This window comes from Sminthopsis crassicaudata, chromosome 2 (assembly GCF_048593235.1).
Source record: "Sminthopsis crassicaudata isolate SCR6 chromosome 2, ASM4859323v1, whole genome shotgun sequence".
NCBI classification, from domain to species: domain Eukaryota; kingdom Metazoa; phylum Chordata; class Mammalia; order Dasyuromorphia; family Dasyuridae; genus Sminthopsis; species Sminthopsis crassicaudata.
Window position 1 is genome coordinate 41,513,868 of NC_133618.1, and position 19,882 is coordinate 41,533,749.

The window sequence follows — 19,882 nt, forward strand, 5'->3', positions numbered from 1 at the left end:
CTGGAGAACCTTCACCTCGGGGACTAGACAGGGGCCATTGCACTCTCATTAGTCCCTCCTCCCCCTGCCGCCTTCATCCTTGGTCCTGCTTCATCTCTGCTGTCTCCTTTTCTCCCAAGTGAGCGCTGATGATGGGAACCTCTGTCTCACACACAGGGAACGGAGGAACTCTGAGCCCAGAATACACTTGGGAACCCCTGGCCGGCCCGGACCACAACTAGGCTGCAGGAGGGATCACGGGGTCATCCCTTGGAATGAAACCTCCAGAGCCCAAGTGGAGTACAGAGCGACCAAGATCATACCCCCCAGGAGACACCCGACACCCCGACATCCCGCACCCAGAATGTGGGGACCTCGGAACACTGCCCCCCAATTCCAGATTGGGTTCATCCCCACTTCTCTAGCCAAAGGACCCTCATCATCATCCCCCCACCTGTTCTTCCTTCCCAACACTGACGTCCAGAACAAAGAAAGAAGCTAAAGGAAACATCAGTTTTCTCAGATTCCCAAAGGGGTCTCATTCTCTACTTGGGACACATGCGGCCTGTGTGCGGCCATTGCCAGGTCCCCCAGAATCCTGCTGTCCTGCCCTCTTTCCTCCTCTCTCTCCTCATGGTCTGGAGATATCCAAATAAATGAATGTTTTATACAAACTAAGATGTGAGGAAAATCCACTAATTCCATGGGAACAGCTCTGACCCCTGATGCCATTAGAAACGATGACCAGGAGGGTTTCAAAGGAACACACAGAATCCTAAGTGACCCGACACAACGTGGAGCGAACAGAACCAGGAAACGGCCCACGACCACAGCCCGACAGTGACCAACTGTGCAAAACGTAACTGTCCTCATCAAGATCTCGATCCAAGAAAATTCCAAAGACCCCACAATGAATTCTCTCCCTCCACTGCGGGCACAACGCTGGCAGGGGCGCCCTCCGAGAGCTGTCTGTGGGAGCAGGCGTGTGCCACGGACTCAACAGCCCAGCCCGGGTCCCGGCCTTCGTGTGTCCCCCCGAGCAGGAAGGCACTCGGTCAGGAAGGCACGGAGAGCGGGGCTCAAGGAAGGCCCCCACGTCTGCCCTGCTTCCCTGAGCCCGTCCTTCCCCAGGCCACAGGCTGGCACCCAAGCCCAGGGACAGCCCCCTTCAGTGTAAGCTCAGACGGGCAGAGTCCTCCCCGTTCCTTCAGGTCTCCAATGCCCACTGAAGGGTGGCAGAGGCCTCGGCCTCCTGTCCCCAAGGGGAGGGGGCGGACCCAGGGTCCATTCAGGTCCTGCTGGACGTGGGGGCGGCCCGGATGTCCCGGCTATGAGGGCAGGACTCGGTCCCCTGGAAGGCTCTAACAGCCTCCCTAGGAGGAGGGTGCACAGGAAGCTGGGTGCAGGGCCAGGACAGATGCCCACTTGGGAAGGCTTGTGCTGATCTATGCAGGAGGCCGACCAGACCCTGGGGACCCATCCCCTGCCCCCTTCATCAGGGTTTGGAAAAAGAGTTTCCGGCTCAGTGTCTGAGTGGAGGCCCCAGGGAGGAAGGCCCTGATGCTGAGCCCACAGCCTGGGAGACCCTGAGTAGATCAGTCCCTCAGCTCAGGCCGGGCCCTCAGGGGATGGGGCTCTGCACTGAGGACTCCCACAGCAGCCCCGGTGGTCTAGACTTCCGGCCGAGAGGGCGAAGGGGACGCACACAGCTGCTTCAGCTCCCCACTTTCTCTCACAATAATTTATATCTCATGACAAACCTCATTTAGTGCCTGACAGAAAACAAAAAATTACCAAGAGAAGATGCCTCCAAATTAGGCAGAAAAGTCCGTTTTTGCTCATGGGCGGGGACAGTTTTAGATTGGGCCCAGCCTGAGGGCAGGCAGGGGGAGCAGGGCAGGCAGATCACACTGAGCACCCCAGAGGGGGAGGGGGTGATTTCAGCTGTTTCTGCAGAGAGAATTTTCCCAGTGTAGCTACTTAGCTCTGGCAGCAAACCAGGAGCAGCAGAGAAGCTACAAACACAAGGTGAGGACAACAATAACCCCGAAAACCTGGGGTTTGTCTGGACCTGGACACACCCACCTGGAGTGACGCAATGTGTTCTTAGAGTTTCAGATTCTCAGAGCGCAGGCGCAGCCATTGTTGTCCTGCTAAAGCCTCCCTGCTGCCCCCTGCACCTTGTAAAGGAAGCTCAGAAACATCATCCATCAAAAAAAAAAAAAAAAGAAAAGAAAAGAAAAGAAAAAAGCAGACCCCATTTGTGGTTTTTCTTAGTTTATTTTCTTTGATCTTCTCTGACAAAATGAGCAAAAAATTTAAAACGAGTCTAACATTGACAACTTCTATATGGAGAGAGAGCAGACTTTAAACCCTGAAGAGACTGTCCCCAGACGAATCCCCAAAGGGGGATATGATCTGCTCCTCAATACACAAGACTCTCATAGAAGAAATCAAAAAGGCCCTCCCAAGAGAGAGAGAAGAGAAATGGGAAAAGGAAAGGGAACCTTGAAAAGAGTCTGGAGAAGTCATACACACATTTAAACACAGAGTGGATAAAGAAGTCAAATCCTTGAAAAGCAGAATTAGGTAATGGGAAAAAGAAAGCAGCTCTCTAAAAAATAAAATTGGCAAAATGGAAAAAATTCCATAGAACAAAAAAACTCTTTGCACACTGATGGCCTTGGGATCCACAGGGACCATGAAGAGCCAAGAGAAAAAAGCTTCTGACGCCACACAACAGGGACGAGTCAGACAACTCGTGCTTTAATCCAGAACTGGGAGACAGCCAACTTCACACAAGATCATACTCCACAGGAGAAAGCCAGCACCCCAGAAACCTGCACCCAGAATCCAGGATCACAGAATGACCCCCAAATCCGGTGTGTCCATCCCCACTTCCCAATACACATACATTCAGACCTATATTGCACCCCAACATCTAAATTTCTATCCCAACATCTGCATCCAAATATGATGGAAACTATAGGAAACATCAGTTTTCTCAAACACATTACTGACTGATCTCATGCCTACTTCAAACAGACCTGATAGAGGTTTTCACTGGGTCCACAGAGTCCTGCTTTCTGGAAGTGGACACTCCTCATTCCTCTTTTCTCACTCTTTGGACACGTCCAAATGAACCAAGATATCCTACACAATTTGAGATGTCATCTGGGGAGCAGAAGATGATGGAGTTTCACCCAGGGAAGAGAGTGGAGTAAGACTGAGTGGGAGACACAGCTGATGGGAATTAGAGGGCGACGTCAGCTGGATCACTAGCAGTCCCCCCTCCTCCTGGAGGCTGAACTAGTATCTCACACCAACGGAGGACAGAGATAAAGGTCTTCTTCCATTCCAAAGTACTTTTTGCTATGATTTTTCTCCTTATGACTTGTGAGCACTTAGGAAACCACATCTCTTCTCCCCCCATGGAAATCACCCCTAAGATAAGAAATTAAATAGCCAGGTCCTGTCTGCATTTCCCTAGGAATTGACATCCATCAGATAGACATCTCACACTCTACTCTCAAGACTAAAACCCTCCATAGAGCCTCAAGACATTGGAACTGAATAGTAGGGGTCTGTTGTGCTGGTATTTGCTTTCCTGCCTCCATTCCTTTTCCCCACTTCACCTACATGGTCTGCTGAGGAGATTTCTTCTTCTTTTATGCCATAAAAGGGACATTGAAAATCATCTCCTTCAATCCTCTAACTGGACAGATGGAGAGAAGGAGGCACAGACCTCACAAGACTGGCTTTCATAGAGCTGATATTTGACCCTGGTCATTGATAGTAAATACTATTTTCCAGCAAGTACAAAGGAAAGGCATAAAGTGCAAAGAATTCACAAAGAAATTATCAATTCCAATGGGGAGAAAGAAGTCAAAAGGGTCACCTTTAACCTTTTTCTGATGCTATTCTCTCAGGTTGGAGCACCTCACCTCCTTCTCCCCAATGACTACTCTGCAGAGATCAGCTTTCTCTGATTCCCTTGAAATTTGGGGGCACTGAGGGAGCTGGGTGAGCATTCCTCATATAGTCCTTTAAACTGTCCAGATGCACTCTGGTGGATCTTGGAACCAAGCCCAGTCCTTAGTCTTGGCAGAGGAGTGAAGGGGCAGGACCCATAGAAATGGTCAAACGTGGAGTCTGTTTCTTTCAAATTCTCTCCACCTTTATACCCTATTACAATGACATCACTGCAGGAGGCTATGAATGTGCTCACTATAAACACATTGCTATTATTATGTACATGCCTCCTTGCTTCAAGTATCTGTTTCAAGGAGCACCCAGGGTGTCAGGACCTTGACTTCTCAGGAAGGGTGAGAGGCTCCCAAGGGGAGATGAGAGCTGAACACTGTCAGCAGGCTCCCTCTGGGCTGAAAGGTCTCAACTCAACCAGAGTTTCTGAGCCCTCCACAGTCCTTCCCCTCAGCTCTCTGGAAGAGCTGGACCCTCAGCAGCAGTTTCAGGGCCCCCAATTCCCTTTGATCCTCATACTTCCCACAATGACTAAGATCATTTCCTACATCTTTGAGGCCTCAGGTCGTGGAATTTTATGGAATGTGAATATCTCTCCCCGCTAGTAAAGGCTAGAGGTGAGGAGGGAAGAAGGAAGCAGAGAGCAAGAGATCAGAAAAATAGCACATCGTTTCATTAGAACTGGCTCATTGTGGTATGAGAAATGATGAGCAGGACGGTCTCAGGAAAGCACAGAAAATCTGACACGAGCTGATAGAAAGTGAACTGAGCAGAACCAGAACTTGGAGTAATCACAGCAGGAGACCACAGTGAACAACTGTGCAGAACGTAACTACTCTGGTCAAGGCATTGACACAAGACATAGGAAAGTGAACACAAAGAAAACTTCTCTCTCCCATAAAGGGAAATGAGGAACTCTGAATGCAGAATGCAAAGGTGAGCTCCATCCAAGCCTGGCCTATGACTAGGCTGGGGGAAGGATGATGAGATCATCCTTTGGAATGGAACCTCCAGCATCCAAGTGGAGAACAGAATCACCAAGATCACAACCCCAAGGAGATACCTGACAACCCAACATCCTGGACCCGGATAGTAAGAGGTGCTGGGGATGGAGGGGAGATCTCAGCTGTCTCACTGGTCGTCCCTCCTCCTCCTGGAGGCTGCACCAGGATCTCAGACCAATGGATCTCATGAGAGAGAAACTACGTCCTTGCACAAACCGCATAGGTGGGACACAGGCCAGGCCCATTTATGATTATGCACCTCCCCAGAGGTTAACTGCAGGGAACCCATTCCGGGATTATCCTGGCAAGCTCACCCCCAGGGAATCCACCGAACCTTCTTTGAAACTTCTCCATAACCTCCTCAAAACTAACATTCCGAATGACAGGATGTGATACCATCACAATCATCCTTGGGGACAAGCAGCCAGGACACTGCTACAAAATATAACTTCGGGGACCATCTGGATGCCAAGGGGGTATGCTTTCCTTTGTAAAGTAAGTCCTCCATTCCACCTTAATGTTTCTAAGGGGCCTGTTAGGAGAAACCTGTGATTCTTTCTACTCACTGCTTAACACCTTCTAAACACTATGGGTCCTGCACCCCAGGCTACTTAAGCACCCCTTTCACTGTATATAATGCCAGCACCTCTGATCCCACCCCTTCAAGGAGACCAAGGAGGGGGTTTGGGGAAAATGTTCTATGGTACTGACAGAAGTACACTTCAATTCTGGTGCCCTGGGGGGGATACTTAGAACAGGAAAATGTTCTCTCCCACCTAGCGGCCACTATTAACCAGAGGGCCAATGACACTGCACATTCTCCGGGAGACCCAAGAAGTAACAGAACATCCTAAATTCCAAGTCATGAAGCACTGGGACTCAGGCTTTAGAGCACATGAACAATAAGGACAACAACACCACCTCCAAGGTAAACTCAAAAGCACCAACTCCAAAGATGCGCTTTTTAATGTCATCAAGAGGTAGCTAATAACAGCCCCTAACATAATTCTCAAGAGCATTCCATGAAAATCAAGCCAAAACATGTGGCCTGGGAGAACAGACCCCAGGGCCTTCTTTAAGCTTTCTTGTGGACCTGAAGTGGGCACCCAAATTATTCACTGGCAGGCAAGAAGCCTTCCTGATATTCAGCAAGAGACAGAGGAGCAGACCTCCAGTGTCCATAGGAAGAGGAACAGGAGAGAATAGAGGAAAGGAGAAAAATCCTGAACAAGAAATCTCCCAACAGCAAACGTTGAAAACGATCTTTACATGTATTTGGAAGGATGAAACACTAGATTATAACCTGGAAAAGCTCACTGCTCCCAGGACCCGGCCACACCCACCCAGAGTGACTAAGCACATTCTTAGAGTCTCAGAGCACAGATGCAGCCCAGCCATTGCTGTCCTGAGAGTGCCTCGCTGCTGCCCCCAGTCTGCTCCTCAATATCTATCATAGAAGAAATCAAAAAGCCTCTCACAAGAGAGCTAGAACCAAAATGGGAAAAGGAATGGGAAGCTTGGCAAGAGAGTCTGGAGAAGTCTTCTCACTCATTTAAAGAGAGAGTGGATAAAGAAATCCAATCCTTGAAAAACTGAATTGGTGAACTGTAAATGGAAAATAGTTCTCTAAAAAATAAAATTGGTGAAATGGAAAAAAACTCCATAGAAAAAAAATAACTCACTGAAAAACTCACAATTAGAATTTTAAAAGTGAGCAAAGAAAATACTTCATTGAACATCAGAATCGAATAAATAGAATTAAATGACTCTAGGAGACACCAAGAATCAGTCAAGCAAAACCAGAAAAATGAAACAATGCGAAAAAATGTCAAATACCTTCTTGGCAAGACAACACACCTGGAAAATAGATCCAGGTGAGACAATGTGAGAATTATTGGACTCCCTGAAAAATATGATGAAAAAAAGAGCCTGGACACTATTTTCCAAGAAAGTATCAATGAGAACTTCCCAGAAATAGAAAGTTATAGAAACAGAGGGTAAAAATATTCATTGAAAGAATTCATTGATCACCTACTGAAAGGGACCCTAAAATCAGAACTCCAAAAAATATTATGGATAAATTCCAGATCTATCAGGCCAAGGAAAACATAGAGCAAGCTGCTAGAAAAAGACAATTCAGATATAGAGGAGCCATAATAAGAATTACCCAGGATGAAGCAGCATCCACATTGAAGGATCAAAGGGCCTAGAATCCGATATTCCAAAGGTCTAAGGAACTTGGTATGCAGCCAAAAATAGCTTACCCAACTAAAATGAGTGTCTTTTTCCAAGGAAGAAGATGGACATTCAATGAAATAGGTGATTTTCATCTTTTTCTGATGAAAAAACCGGAACTAAACAAAACGTTTGATCTCCAAATATAGGACTTAAAAGGAACCTAAAAAGGTAAAAAATAATAATAATAATAATAACAAAAACCCTCCCAAAAGAGTTCCCACAGGCACCAGGAGAAGCAGAACTCGACCCATACTGGGTCCTCCATGTGGAACTGCAAGAATGGGAGGCTGAGCTGGGCCCCAGCTGCAATGGGAAGAAAGGGAGGGAAACTTTTGCCTAAGCCAAAGCTGAGGACTTTAGCTGCTCTTGGGCAGACATTTCCCTTGCTCCATTTCGCCACCTCAGCTTTAAGATGCTAATAAGATGAAGTGAGCCACTGACCAGAATCATTAGCTTCTTTGTTCTTCATCACTGAGCAACAAGGACCTTTAAAGGGGGAGCCCCCAGTCATTGAGAAAAAAGTTCAACAGGCACTGGGGGCAATCTATCCTAGAAATACTTTATCCACTCTAGGGGCTACAATAACCACTGCTCTACTTCCCTGTTGTGACTTGCCCTTTCTCAGTTACACCTCAATAAATATCCTTTTGTCTTCCTGCCTTGAGGATCTGACTTCAATCTGGGAAGGGTCGTCTTTGTTCCACCCAGCTTTGGGAGTTCGTCTGGGATGGCTGCAGGTGAGGAAGAATCTTTTCCACACTGAATCCCGGTTTAGGCCACTTCAAAAGAGTTCTCTGGTGCCCTTGGGCTCCCCCAGGAACTCCCGCTCCAACTGGGAAAATTCCAGAAATGGGACAATCTGAAAAAGTAAAAATGGAAGCAAGTGGAGCTGCTTGGTCTAGCAAGGTGAGAATTAATTTGTCAGGAGATAACTCAGCAGAGGAAAGCTTAGATTCAGTCATCAGTAGTTCCCACAATGCAGGCAAGCAAGAACAGGTGAGCCAGGGAATCCAAAATGAACAAGACCATGAGTGCTCTCCCTTTGGGAAGAACTGGGGAGTATCCTAGGTGACCGGGTTTAAGAGAATAAACGGTTCCAGTACCTAAGAGTTCTCTCATTTCCTTGTGGGAAGATTGGAAAGAGTATTATGAACCATGGGAAAGGAACAATCTAAAGAACCTGGCTCTAAAAACCGACCAACTTCATGCAGAAGACAACCTTAAAAGAAACAGGAATAAGAATTGGGATGAAGTACCAAAAATTAAAGGGAAAAACAAAAGAAAAATGGTTACATACTCTTGTTTAACAAATTGCACTACTGGGGGAAAAGGTCTTCTGACCAAAGACAGATCGCCCGAAGACTGAAGGTGCCAAAAATTGAATCTATATCTAAATTCAAAGGAGACATTTAATATGGAATAGTGAGTAAGAAGCCTTGTTGCTGTTGACCTTGAGATTATTTCTATTAAAGGAAAAGAACCCAAGAAGGGACTCAGTCATATGTAAGAAAATACCTCGGCTTTGCCATTAGGGGGATGTGCAAAGGAGCTGGGTGCAGTGCCAAGAAGTGATGCTGACTCTGCCAGATTTATAGTGGCTGTCCCCGGGAAAAACCACTAAAGGTAGCAGGCATCTCTGCCCTGACCCTACTCTTCACACAAGCCTGGGAGGGAGTCCTGAAGGCCCTGATGCTGAGCCACACTCTATGATCCCCCAGATAAGGGTTGAAGAAAGGGAATTATATAGAGAACGGAACCTCCAGGTAACCAACACTCACAGTCACTGCTCTCGAAGGGGGTACACCAAGAGGAACACAAAAGAAGAAGCCCTTCACATGATTCTCCCATTGTCTAATCAAAAAGGGGCCCCAGGCTCCACCAGAAAACTATCTTTACATGTATTTGGAAAAATAAAATACTATTGAAGAAAACAACCCATTAATGGCATTCAAGGAGAGAATAAGACAACTCAAGTTCAAGCCCAGGGATTGTAGTCACTCTAAGGCTTTTACCCATATCCACAATGAAGAGATAAATTTTGGAGGACCAAGTCCTCTCATGCTGCTTCTACCAAGAGAAATAATTCAGACGAAGCTGAAACCAAGCTTCAAGAAAAATACCAAGAGCATCCCATGGACCCCAAGTCTCACTCTCACTAAATATGTAACAGGACAAGATTCCTTTGGTCCTCCTTTAGGCTACCTTTATGTATATTGGAGAAATAAACTACTGGTTAGGAAAAAGGATCCATAAATGATCATGAAGGAATTAACAAAACATCCTAAATTCCAAGTCATGAATCACTTGGACTCAGGCTTTAAAAACATAAACAATGAAACCACCAAAAACACGTCCAAGTTAAACTCAAAAGCTCCAACTCCATGGATGAGCTTTTTAAATGCATCAAGAGGTAGCTAATAACAGCCTCTAACACAATTCTCAAGTGCATTCCATGAAACCCAAGCCTCAGTACTACCCACACAAAACATGGAACCTGGGAGAAAAGACCCCAGGGCATTCTTTAAGCTATTTGTGGACTTGAAGTGGGCAAGCAAATTATTCACTGGCAGGCAAGACGCCTTCCTGATATTCAGCAAGAGACAGAGGAGCAGACCTCCAGTGTCCATAGAAAGAGGAACAGGAGAAAATAGATGAAAGGAGGAAAATCCTGAACACAAAATCTCCCAACAGCAAATGTTGAAAACTATCTTTATGTGTATTTGGAACAATGAAACACTAGTGAGGAAAAGAACCAGCAATGCTGTAAGGACCCAGATAAGAGAAACTGCCCAGTATGTGTTGTGAAGGACAACGTCTAGGGATGAGTCAGCAAGTCCGATTCCTGAGAGTCCTCTGAGCATAAAAAGGAAAACGAAGCTCGGGCTCCTAGCATTGCTGATGATCATTTAATAGTTCCTGCATGTAGCGGAGCTAGTCTGCTCAATAAGTTAACACTACTCCATGGTCAATCCCAATGATCACTTGAATTCATCTTTTGCCAAGATGAAAAATGAGATTGCTGAGACACGCCCACAATCTAAGATGCAGACCCCAAGAACCCTGGTCCTGCTCCAGGAGGAATAATTCAGAGGGAGCTTCCAGGGACCTCAAGTTCTTTTACCACAAACCACACTCCATGGGAACTTACCACACCAGCCCTAATAAGGAAGCTCAAGAGGCAACAAATTATTTTTCCATGAGAAATAATCAACAGGCTCATTTCTGAAAAGCCTGAAGATCCTTGATGAGATGAAGAGATGAGTAAGTGAGCAGAACCAGGAGAACAATGTACATAACATTGAGTTCACATGATCATTTTAACAATGTTGTCGACAAATCCAATAAAAATAGGATGTGAAATGCTGTGCATCCACAGAGACCAATGGAGACTGAATTTGGATTAAAGAATAGTATTTTTATCTTTCTTTGCTATTTCTTGTTGTTTCCTCCCATTTGGTGTGATTTTTTTTAATGTGACATAATGGAAATGTTTTAAGGATTTTAACAAGTTTAAATTTGAACTCTTCCTGCCTTTGTGGAAAGGGAAAACTCACATGGCCAAACTCCCAGACCTCGTTCAGAGCCCACAGGCACCAAGACGTGCAGGGTGAGCACCGGATATTAGCAATGAAGAGACAGCCGAGAACATCTCACCTCATTCCCACTGGCTCCTGCCCCTCCCTTCACAAACAGAGGGAAACCTCCCAATATCACCCACAGGGGAACAACTTCAATCTTTCTCCCCTGGCTATTACACATTATGGAGAGCTGAGAACACTCCACCCACAGCCTCCCAAAGGGGTCCCCTCTACTTTTTCTTGCCCAACGTGGACTCGGAGGAGACACCTGAAAATACCTCCTGGAAACGTGAGCCCCAATGAATACCTCCAATTTTTACATGTTTACACACACTAGACCTGACACCCTCCAAAGGCAATTCCCTATATACCAACATCTTCTTTCCAGAACCAAGAGACATTTGAATCACTTCCATAAAGGATTCCATCCCCAACTTCAGGAATAATATCTACACAACTTAATCTGAACATCACCCTCCTCATGTCGTCCCCTAACTCAACAGGTCCCTGGTCTCCTGGAACAGCACTGGACAACCTCACACCCTACAGAAGCCCAATACCCAACATCCTGCAAGTAAGAGGAGCTGGCAATGGAGGGGAGATCTCAGCTGTATCACTATTATCCCCTCCGCCTCCTGGAGGCTGCACCGGCATCTCAGGCCAATGGAGCTCATGAGAGAGAAACTATGTCCTCTCCTCTTTCATCAAAAGTCCTAATGTTTGTTCTGCTTAGTTTTGAGGAAACAACTTCTGTCCTCGTCCCCATAGAAAGAGCCACTGAATCAAGGAATAACATTGTTTGACTCCATCTGCCTTTCTTCAGCAGATCTCTCCCCTGAGATGAGCACTTAGCCCCACTCTCATAGCTGAAAGTCTGCCCCAGAGCCCCTTCACATCAAAGAATGGATGGGGGCCATTGTACTCTCATTTGCCCCCAGCCTCCATCCCTTGTCCTGCTCCACCACTGCCGACTCCTTTTCTCCCCAAGTCTTCCCTGTGGAAAAAGTCTCCTTAAAGTTCATCTCCTGCCACCCTCTAAATAAGTGGTGCTCAAACTTTTTAAATAGGGGCCAGTTCACTCTCCCTCAGACTGTGGGAGGGCCGGACTATAGTAAAAACAAAAACTCACACTCTGTCTCTGTCCTCAGCCCATTTGCCATGACCTGGCAGGCCCCATAAACGTCCTCAGCAGCCGCATCCTGCCCACATGCTGTAGTTTGAGAACCGCTGCTGTAAATGGACAGAAGGAGAACCGGAAGCACAAGCCCTGAATGAGGGACTTAAGCAGAGCCAGTTACTGATCCCAGAGTCTGACTATACACCCTGTACTCCAGTAACTGCAAAGGGAAAGAACAGATAAAAGTTAGGACTATGAGGAGGAAAGGGCAATTTCCACTGGGAGAAGGAACTGGGAAGCTCCCCTCTCACTTTTCACATGGTATTGTCAGGTCAGAGCCCTTTACCCGCTGTTTCCCTGGGACGTTCTCCTGCAGAGACCTCCTTTCCCTGGTTCTCCCAAGGATTGGGGTGCATTCAGGGAGTTCCTTCCTTTCAGGAACTCTGGGCCTTCCCTTCGGTTCCCGGGAAGGGTCGGCCCCTCAGCAGCAGTTTCAGGGCTCACGGCTCCCCCAGACTCTCAGACCTCCCACAATGACTAAGGTCAGTTCCTGCATCCCTAAAGCCTCAGCTTGTGGAATTCTGCTTCATAGGAATACTTCTCCCAGGCACTGATGGCCAGAGGAGATGAGGGAGGAAGGAGCCAAAGGGAGCAAGAGACAGACACAGAGACTGCAAGAGCTGCTAGAGATGGAGAAGATGGATTGAGAGGCGTGGAGCCAAGATGGGGGAGAAGGCACACTCAACTTTCTGAACTTCTCTGATACCCTCACAACCAATTATTATATTCAGCCTCAAAAATAGCACTTGACTGATCAAATTCATGAAGATTAGAAGTACAACAACACACCAGCTGAAGATAATCTGGAAGACTGCCAGAACAGGTTTGTCCTGAAGGCCCAGAGAAGATCTGCACAAGCAGGGAGGTAGGAGAGACTAGTGTCCAGAGCCGACTGGGGCGGGGTGACCTCTGTGGCTGAAAAAGTTATACAAACTAACTCTGCCACAGGCAGACTGCTCTGCCTTAATTACAAAGCAGAAGAGCAGCAGAGAAATTAAAACCAAAGGCAGGGGATACTCTAAAAACACCAGAACTTATCAAGATCAGGCTATAATCACCCAAAACCGGAAGGGACTCAGCACAGACCACAGAACAGTATGCAGCTGCAATCTATAGCATGGCTGGGGCAGTCACTAATCTGCACAGTGTGGGGCTCGGCCTGGGGCAATAGAACTTCCCCAGCACAACTGTGCTTCCCTAAGCAGAGCCACTTCCCATGCCTTGCAGGACTATTTGCTGGGCAACTGGAAATTCCCACAGCCCCACAGCTGGCTTTAGCTTGGGGCAATGACACTTTCACTGCTCATCCTCTAGGCCTAGGGAAAAACTATAATAGTAGGAGATCTCAACCTTGCATGCTCAGAATTAGATAAATCAAAACATAAAAAAATAACAAAAATAAAGAGATAAATAGAATACTAGAAAAAATTAGGTATGATAGATCTTTGGAGAAAACTGAATGGTGACAGAATGGAGTATACTTTCTTCTCAGCAATTCATGGTACCTACACAAAAACTGACCACATATTGGGACATAAAGACCTCAAAATTAAATACAAGAAGACAGAAATAGGAAATGCTTTTTTTTTCAGATCATGATGCAATAAAAACTACATTCAACAAAAAGTTAGAGGTAAATAGACCAAAAAGTAATTGGAAACTAAATAATCTCATCATAAAGAACGATTGGTGAAACAGCAAATTATAGACACAATTAATAATTTCACTCAAGATAACGACAATGATGAGACATCATACTAAAATCTGTGCAATACTGCCAAAGCAGTGGTAAGGGGAAATTTTATATATTTGAATAAAACAGAGAAAGAGAAGATCAATGAATTGGCCTTGCAACTTAAAAACTAGAAAAAGACCAAATTAAAAACCCCCAAATACTAAACTTGAAATTCTAAAATTAAAAGGAGAAATTAATAATATTGAAAGTTTAAAAAAACTATTGAATTAATAAATAAAACAGAGTTGGTTTATTAAAAAAAACCAATAAAATAGATAAACCTTTGGTAAATCGGATTAGAAAAAGGAAAGAGGAAAATCAAATTCTTAGTCTTAAAAAGGAAAAGGGGGAAGTTTCCACCAATGAAGAGGAAATTGCAGCTATAATAAGGAGTTACTTTGCCCAACTTTATTCAAATAATTTGAGAACCTAAGTGAAATAGATGCCTACCTCCAAAAATATGGGCTTCCCACATTAACAGAAGAGGAAATAAATTGCTTAAATTTTCCCATTTCAAAATAAATAAATAAATAAAACAAGCTATTAATCAACTCCCTAAGAAAAAAATCCCCAGGATGAGATGGATTTACATTCTACCAAACATTTAAAGAACAATTAGCTCCAATGATATATAAACTATTTGGAAAAATAGGGAATGAAGGAGTTCTACCAAATTACTTTGATGACACAGACATGTCATGTTGATACCTAAAACAAGTAGGCTGAAAACAGATTAGAGGGTTTCCCCTCAGGGGACCGGACACTCACAGGCCCTGCTCTCTTCGGAAGGGACCACAAGGGATCTTGGGGAGAAGCAGGCGCCCATTTGGGGAAAACGTCTTCTGGCCCACACATATCTTGGGTACCTTGAGGACATAGTCCATGAAAAATTGCATCTACATGTAAATTCAATAGAGCCATTTAATACAGAGCAGAGCAGGTATGCAAGTATGGATACCATCTGTAGGACAACCTGTATCAAAGAAGAAGGAAAGGAGTCAGGAGAAGCCTCAGTCATACATAAGACAATTCCCATGCTTTCCCGTTGTGAGGGGGTATGGAAAAGCTGAGAGCAGTGCCCAGAAATGTTAGAGTAAAAGGCAGATCTCAAGGGCAGAGTATAAGAGGCACTCTGAGGTTTATTCTGCCTGACCCTGACAAACAGGGTCGTGACAATATTGAGTAAACCTAAGTAATGAGGGAAAATCTCTGCACTCTAGCTCCTGCACTGTCAGACACGTGATCTGGGGACTATAAAACGGGGTTAAAGAAGACGGGAAGGAGAACTCCATGATGAAAAATGATAGAATAAAGACCTACTGCCACATACTCGTGTAAGTCGGGTCTTAGGAGTTAGGATCCTGCCTGGGGTTAGGATCCAAAGCCTGACAATCTGGCTAAAAGAAGATCCAAATGAGGCAACTTTCTCTCCCTTTATTCTGCACAAACACATATGGGAGGAATGGAAATCAGTCAAACAAAACAAAGAAATGCATAAGGAAGTGTAAATTATGAGATGCAGAAGAGACGGTACAAGAATGACTGGACTAGACTTCCGGCCAAGAGGGCAGAGAGGACGCACACACCTGCTTAAGCTCCGTCTTTTTTCCCAGAATAATTTATTTCATGACAAGCCTCAGAATTAGTGCTTGAACGAAAACAAATAATTACCAAGAGAAGATGCCTCCAAATTAGGAAGAAAAGGTCCGTTTTTGCTCAGGGGGTGGGATGGTTTTAGATTGGGCCCAGATGGAGGACAGGCAGGGGGAGCAGGGCAGGCAGATCACAGTGAGCAGCCTAGAGGGGGAAGGGTGGGATTTCAGCTGTTTCTACAGGGAGAGCTTTCCAAGTGTGGCTACGTTGCCCTGGTAGCAAACCAGGATCAGCAGAGAAACCACAATCATGGGGTGAACATTATGACCTGGCAAAGCTCACATCTCCCACGACATGGCCACACCCACCCACAGTGACTAAGCACATTCTTAGGGTCTCAGAGCGCAGACAGAGTGCAGCCATTGTGGTCCTGTTAATGCCACGCTGCTGCTCCCCCCCTCCCCGCCATGGTCTGTAGAGGCATCTCAGTAATACCATCCAGCCCTCCCCAAAATAAACATCAGACTGCATCTGTTTTTCTTGTTACCTTGTTTTTTTTGACAACTCTTTGACAAAATGAACAATAAAATTAAAGGAGTCTAACCACTGACAGCTTCTATATGGATAGAGACTTTAACCCCCAAGGAGACTAAAAAGGGACTGTCCCCAGAGGAATCCCCAAAAGGGGATATGATCTGCTCCTCAATACACAAGACTCTCATAGAAGAAATCGAAAAGGCTCTCACAAGAGAGAGAAGAGAAATGGGAATAGGAAAGGGAAGCTTACCAAGAGAGTCTGGAGAAGTCATCCCAGGCATTTAAAGTTCCTTGAACAACAGAATTAGTGGATTGGAAGTGATGCTGACTGCAAGATTTATAGTGGGCTCTCCCCGGGTTCAACCACTAAAAGCAGGAGGCATCTACCCCTGACCATCATATGAGGGTTGGGAAAAAATTCCTACTCTTCACACAAGGCTGGGAGGGAGGCCTGAAGGCCCTGAGGCCGAGCCCACAGCCTAGGATCCCCAAGATAAGAATTGAGGAAAGGGATTTATATCAGGCAGGGAACCTCCAGGTAACCAACACTCAGTCCCTGCTCTCAAGGGGGTACCATGAGGGACAGGAAGGAAGAAACCCTTTACAGGACTCTCCCATTGGCTACTATAAAGTGGCCCCAGGCTCCAAGAGGAAATTATCTGTGCACATATTTCAAAAAATAAAATACTATTAAAGAAAACATCCCTTTAATGTTGAAGGAGGGAGTCCAAATGCAGGGATCATATCCACTGTAAAGCTTTAACCATAGCAACAGAGCAGGATGCCTCCATCCCCATCGCCAGGAAACCTTGTGAACCTCAAACCATTTAAATGCCCGAACTACAGGACCAAGTATTGCCCACCTCACCCTCAGACTAAAGGTTCTCCTCTCGTCCTCACATCCCAAATCAAGAAACATAGAACAATCCCAAAGGCCAATAATGAAAAGTCCCATAAAGCCCAAGGCTTCTCCCCACCCAAATAACTCGGCCCCAGGGAACAAGTCCTAATGTGCATCATGGAGTAGCTCCTGAGAACAGGCCCCACCATCCGCCCAAGGGAGTCTTTTCTACAAGTGATGCTCTTAATGAAGCAATCTCATCACATTTTCCCTTTCCGGCCTAGTTTTTCCTGCACAATAACAATGTGGAGAATCACATTTAAAAGCACGCACTTGTTCAGCCCACATCACTCTGTTGACTGTGCTGAAGAGAATGGAAGGAAGGACTAAGGTTTGGAACACACAGTCTTACAGAAATGAATGTTGGACAGCATTCTTATGTGTCTTGGCCAGCAGGGGCTGCCAGGAGTCAGCTGGGGGGCCTCCTCCACGAGAATGGCAATGGCCACCATACCTGGAAGGGGAGGGGGCCACACAGACACCACAGGATCTGGCTGTTTAGACAAGTATGCTACAGGCCTAGTCCGGGGCCCCAGGGTTTGGGTCAGGATTCCCTTGGAGATACAAGAAGATTCTGCCACAAAGAGATGGACCGGCTTGGAAAGGTCAGGAGGGCCTGTGCAGGGGAGCTAGACGAGGCAGGAACCTTGCTGGGTCTGTCCCCAGACGAAACCTCAGATTGGCTATAACCACCCAAAACCGGAAGGGACTCAGCACAGACCACAGAACAGTATGCAGCTGCAATCTACACCATGGCTGGGATACTCACTAATCTGCACAGTGTGGGGCTTGGCCTGGGGCAATAGAACTTCCCCAGCACAACTGTGCTTCTCTAAGCAGAGCCACTTCCCGTGCTTTGTGGGACTATTTACTGGACAACTGGAAATTCCCACAGTCCCACAGCTGGCTTTAGCTTGGGGCAATGACACTTTCACTGCTCATCCTCTAGGCCCGGGGAAAAACTATAATAGTAGGAGATCTCAACCTTGCATGCTCAGAATTAGATAAATCAAATCACACAAAAAAATAAAATAAAAATAAAGAGGTAAATAGAATACTACAAAAAATTAGGTATGATAGATCTTTGGAGAAAAGTGAATGGTCACAGAATGGAGTATACTTTCTTCTCAGCAGTTCATGGTACATATGCAAAAATTAACCGTATATTAGGATATAAAGACCTCAAAATTAAATGCAAGAAGGCAGAAATAGTAAATTTTTTTTTTCAGAATACGATGCAATAAAAACTACATTCAACAAAAACTTAGGGGTAAATAGACCAAAAAGTAATTGGAAAATTAATAATCTTGTCTTAAAGAATGATTGGTGAGACAGCAAATTATAGACACAATTAATAATTTTACTCAAGATAACGACAATGATGAGACATCATACTAAAATTTGTGGGATATTGCCAAAGCAGTAGTAAGGGGAAATTTTATATCTTTAGAGGCTTACTTGAATAAAACAGAGAAAGAGAAGATCAATGAATTGGGCTTGCAATTTAAAAACTAGAAAAACACCCAATTAAATGCCCCCAAATACTAAACTTGAAATTCTAAAATTAAAAAGAGAAATTAATAATATTGAAAATTTAAAAAAAACTAGAATAAAACAGAGTTGGTTTATGAAAAAACCAATAAAATAAATAAACCTTTGGTAAATCGGATTAGAAAAAGGAAGGAGGAAAATCAGATTCTTACTCTTAAAAAGGAAAAGGGGAACTTTCCACCAATGAAGAAGAAATTGCAGCTATAATAAGGAGTTACTTTGCCCAACTTTATGCCAATAATTTGAGAACCTAAGTGAAATAGATGACTACCTTGAAAAATATAGGCTTTGCAGATTAACAGCTTAAATATTCCCATCTCAAAATAAAAAAATAAATAAAACAAGCTATCAATCAACTCCCTAAGAAAAAAATGCCCAGGATGAGATGGATTTACATTCTACCAAATATTTAAAGAACAATTACCCCAATGATATATAAACTATTTGAAAAAAATAGGGAATGAAGGAGTTCTACAAAATTACTTTGATGACACAGACATGTCATGTTGATACCTAAACCAAGTAGGCTGAAAACAGAGAAGGGGGGTTTCCCTCAGGGGACCAGACACTCACAAGCCCTGCTCTCTTCACAAGGGACCACAAGGGATCTTGGGGAGAAGCAGGCGCCCATTTGGGGAAAACATCTTCTGGCCTACACAGATCTTGGGTACCTTGAGGACATAGTCAATGAAAAATTGCATCTACATGTAAATTCAATAGAGCCATTTAATACAGAGCAGAGCAGGTATGCAACTATGGATACCATCTGTAAGACAACCTGTATCAAAGAAGAAGGAAAGGAGTCTGGAGAAGCCTCAGTCATACATAAGACAATTCCCATGCTTTCCCGTTGTGAGGGGGTATGGAAAAGCTGAGAGCAGTGCCCAGAAATTTTAGAGTAAAAGGCAGATCTCAAGGGCAGAGTATAAGAGGCACTCTGAGGCTTATTCTACCTGAGCCTGACAAACAGGGTGGTGACAGTATTGAGTAAACCTAAGTCATGAGGGAAAATCTCTGCACTCTAGCTCCTGCACTGTCAGACACGTGATCTGGGGACTATAAAAGGGGGTTAAAAATGATGGGAAGGAGAACTCCATGATGAAAAATGATAGAATAAAGACCTACTGCCACATACTTGTATAAGTTGGGTGTTCTGTGGGGGACCCTTGAAGTTGTTCTTGGATTGAGGTAATCAGAGCTGAAGACATACAAAGACCCAGAGAAGGTAAGAACCAGTGGACCTTCTCTGTGGTAAGCAGCAGAGTGTTAATGACTGGCGCCCAAACAGGGTCCTGTTATCCTTGTTAGGAAGCCCCACAGCCTCACTTTAGGTGAGAAGCTGAAGAGGAAGAGACATGGTACAGACACTTTCACTTCTCATTGTCAAGCCTGATGAAAATGAAAGTTATGCTAGGCAAGCATATAAATTAGTTAAAGGACAGGATTGCCAAACCTTAGTGGACAGGATTTGGAAAACTTCCCCTTGGTTGGAATATACAGCATTGGATAGTGTTCAATGAGCTACAGGGGTCACAAATGACTGCATATGAAGAGGAGTCTCCTGGGGTGTTGACTGATTTAGATTTACAATATATGGGATTGTAA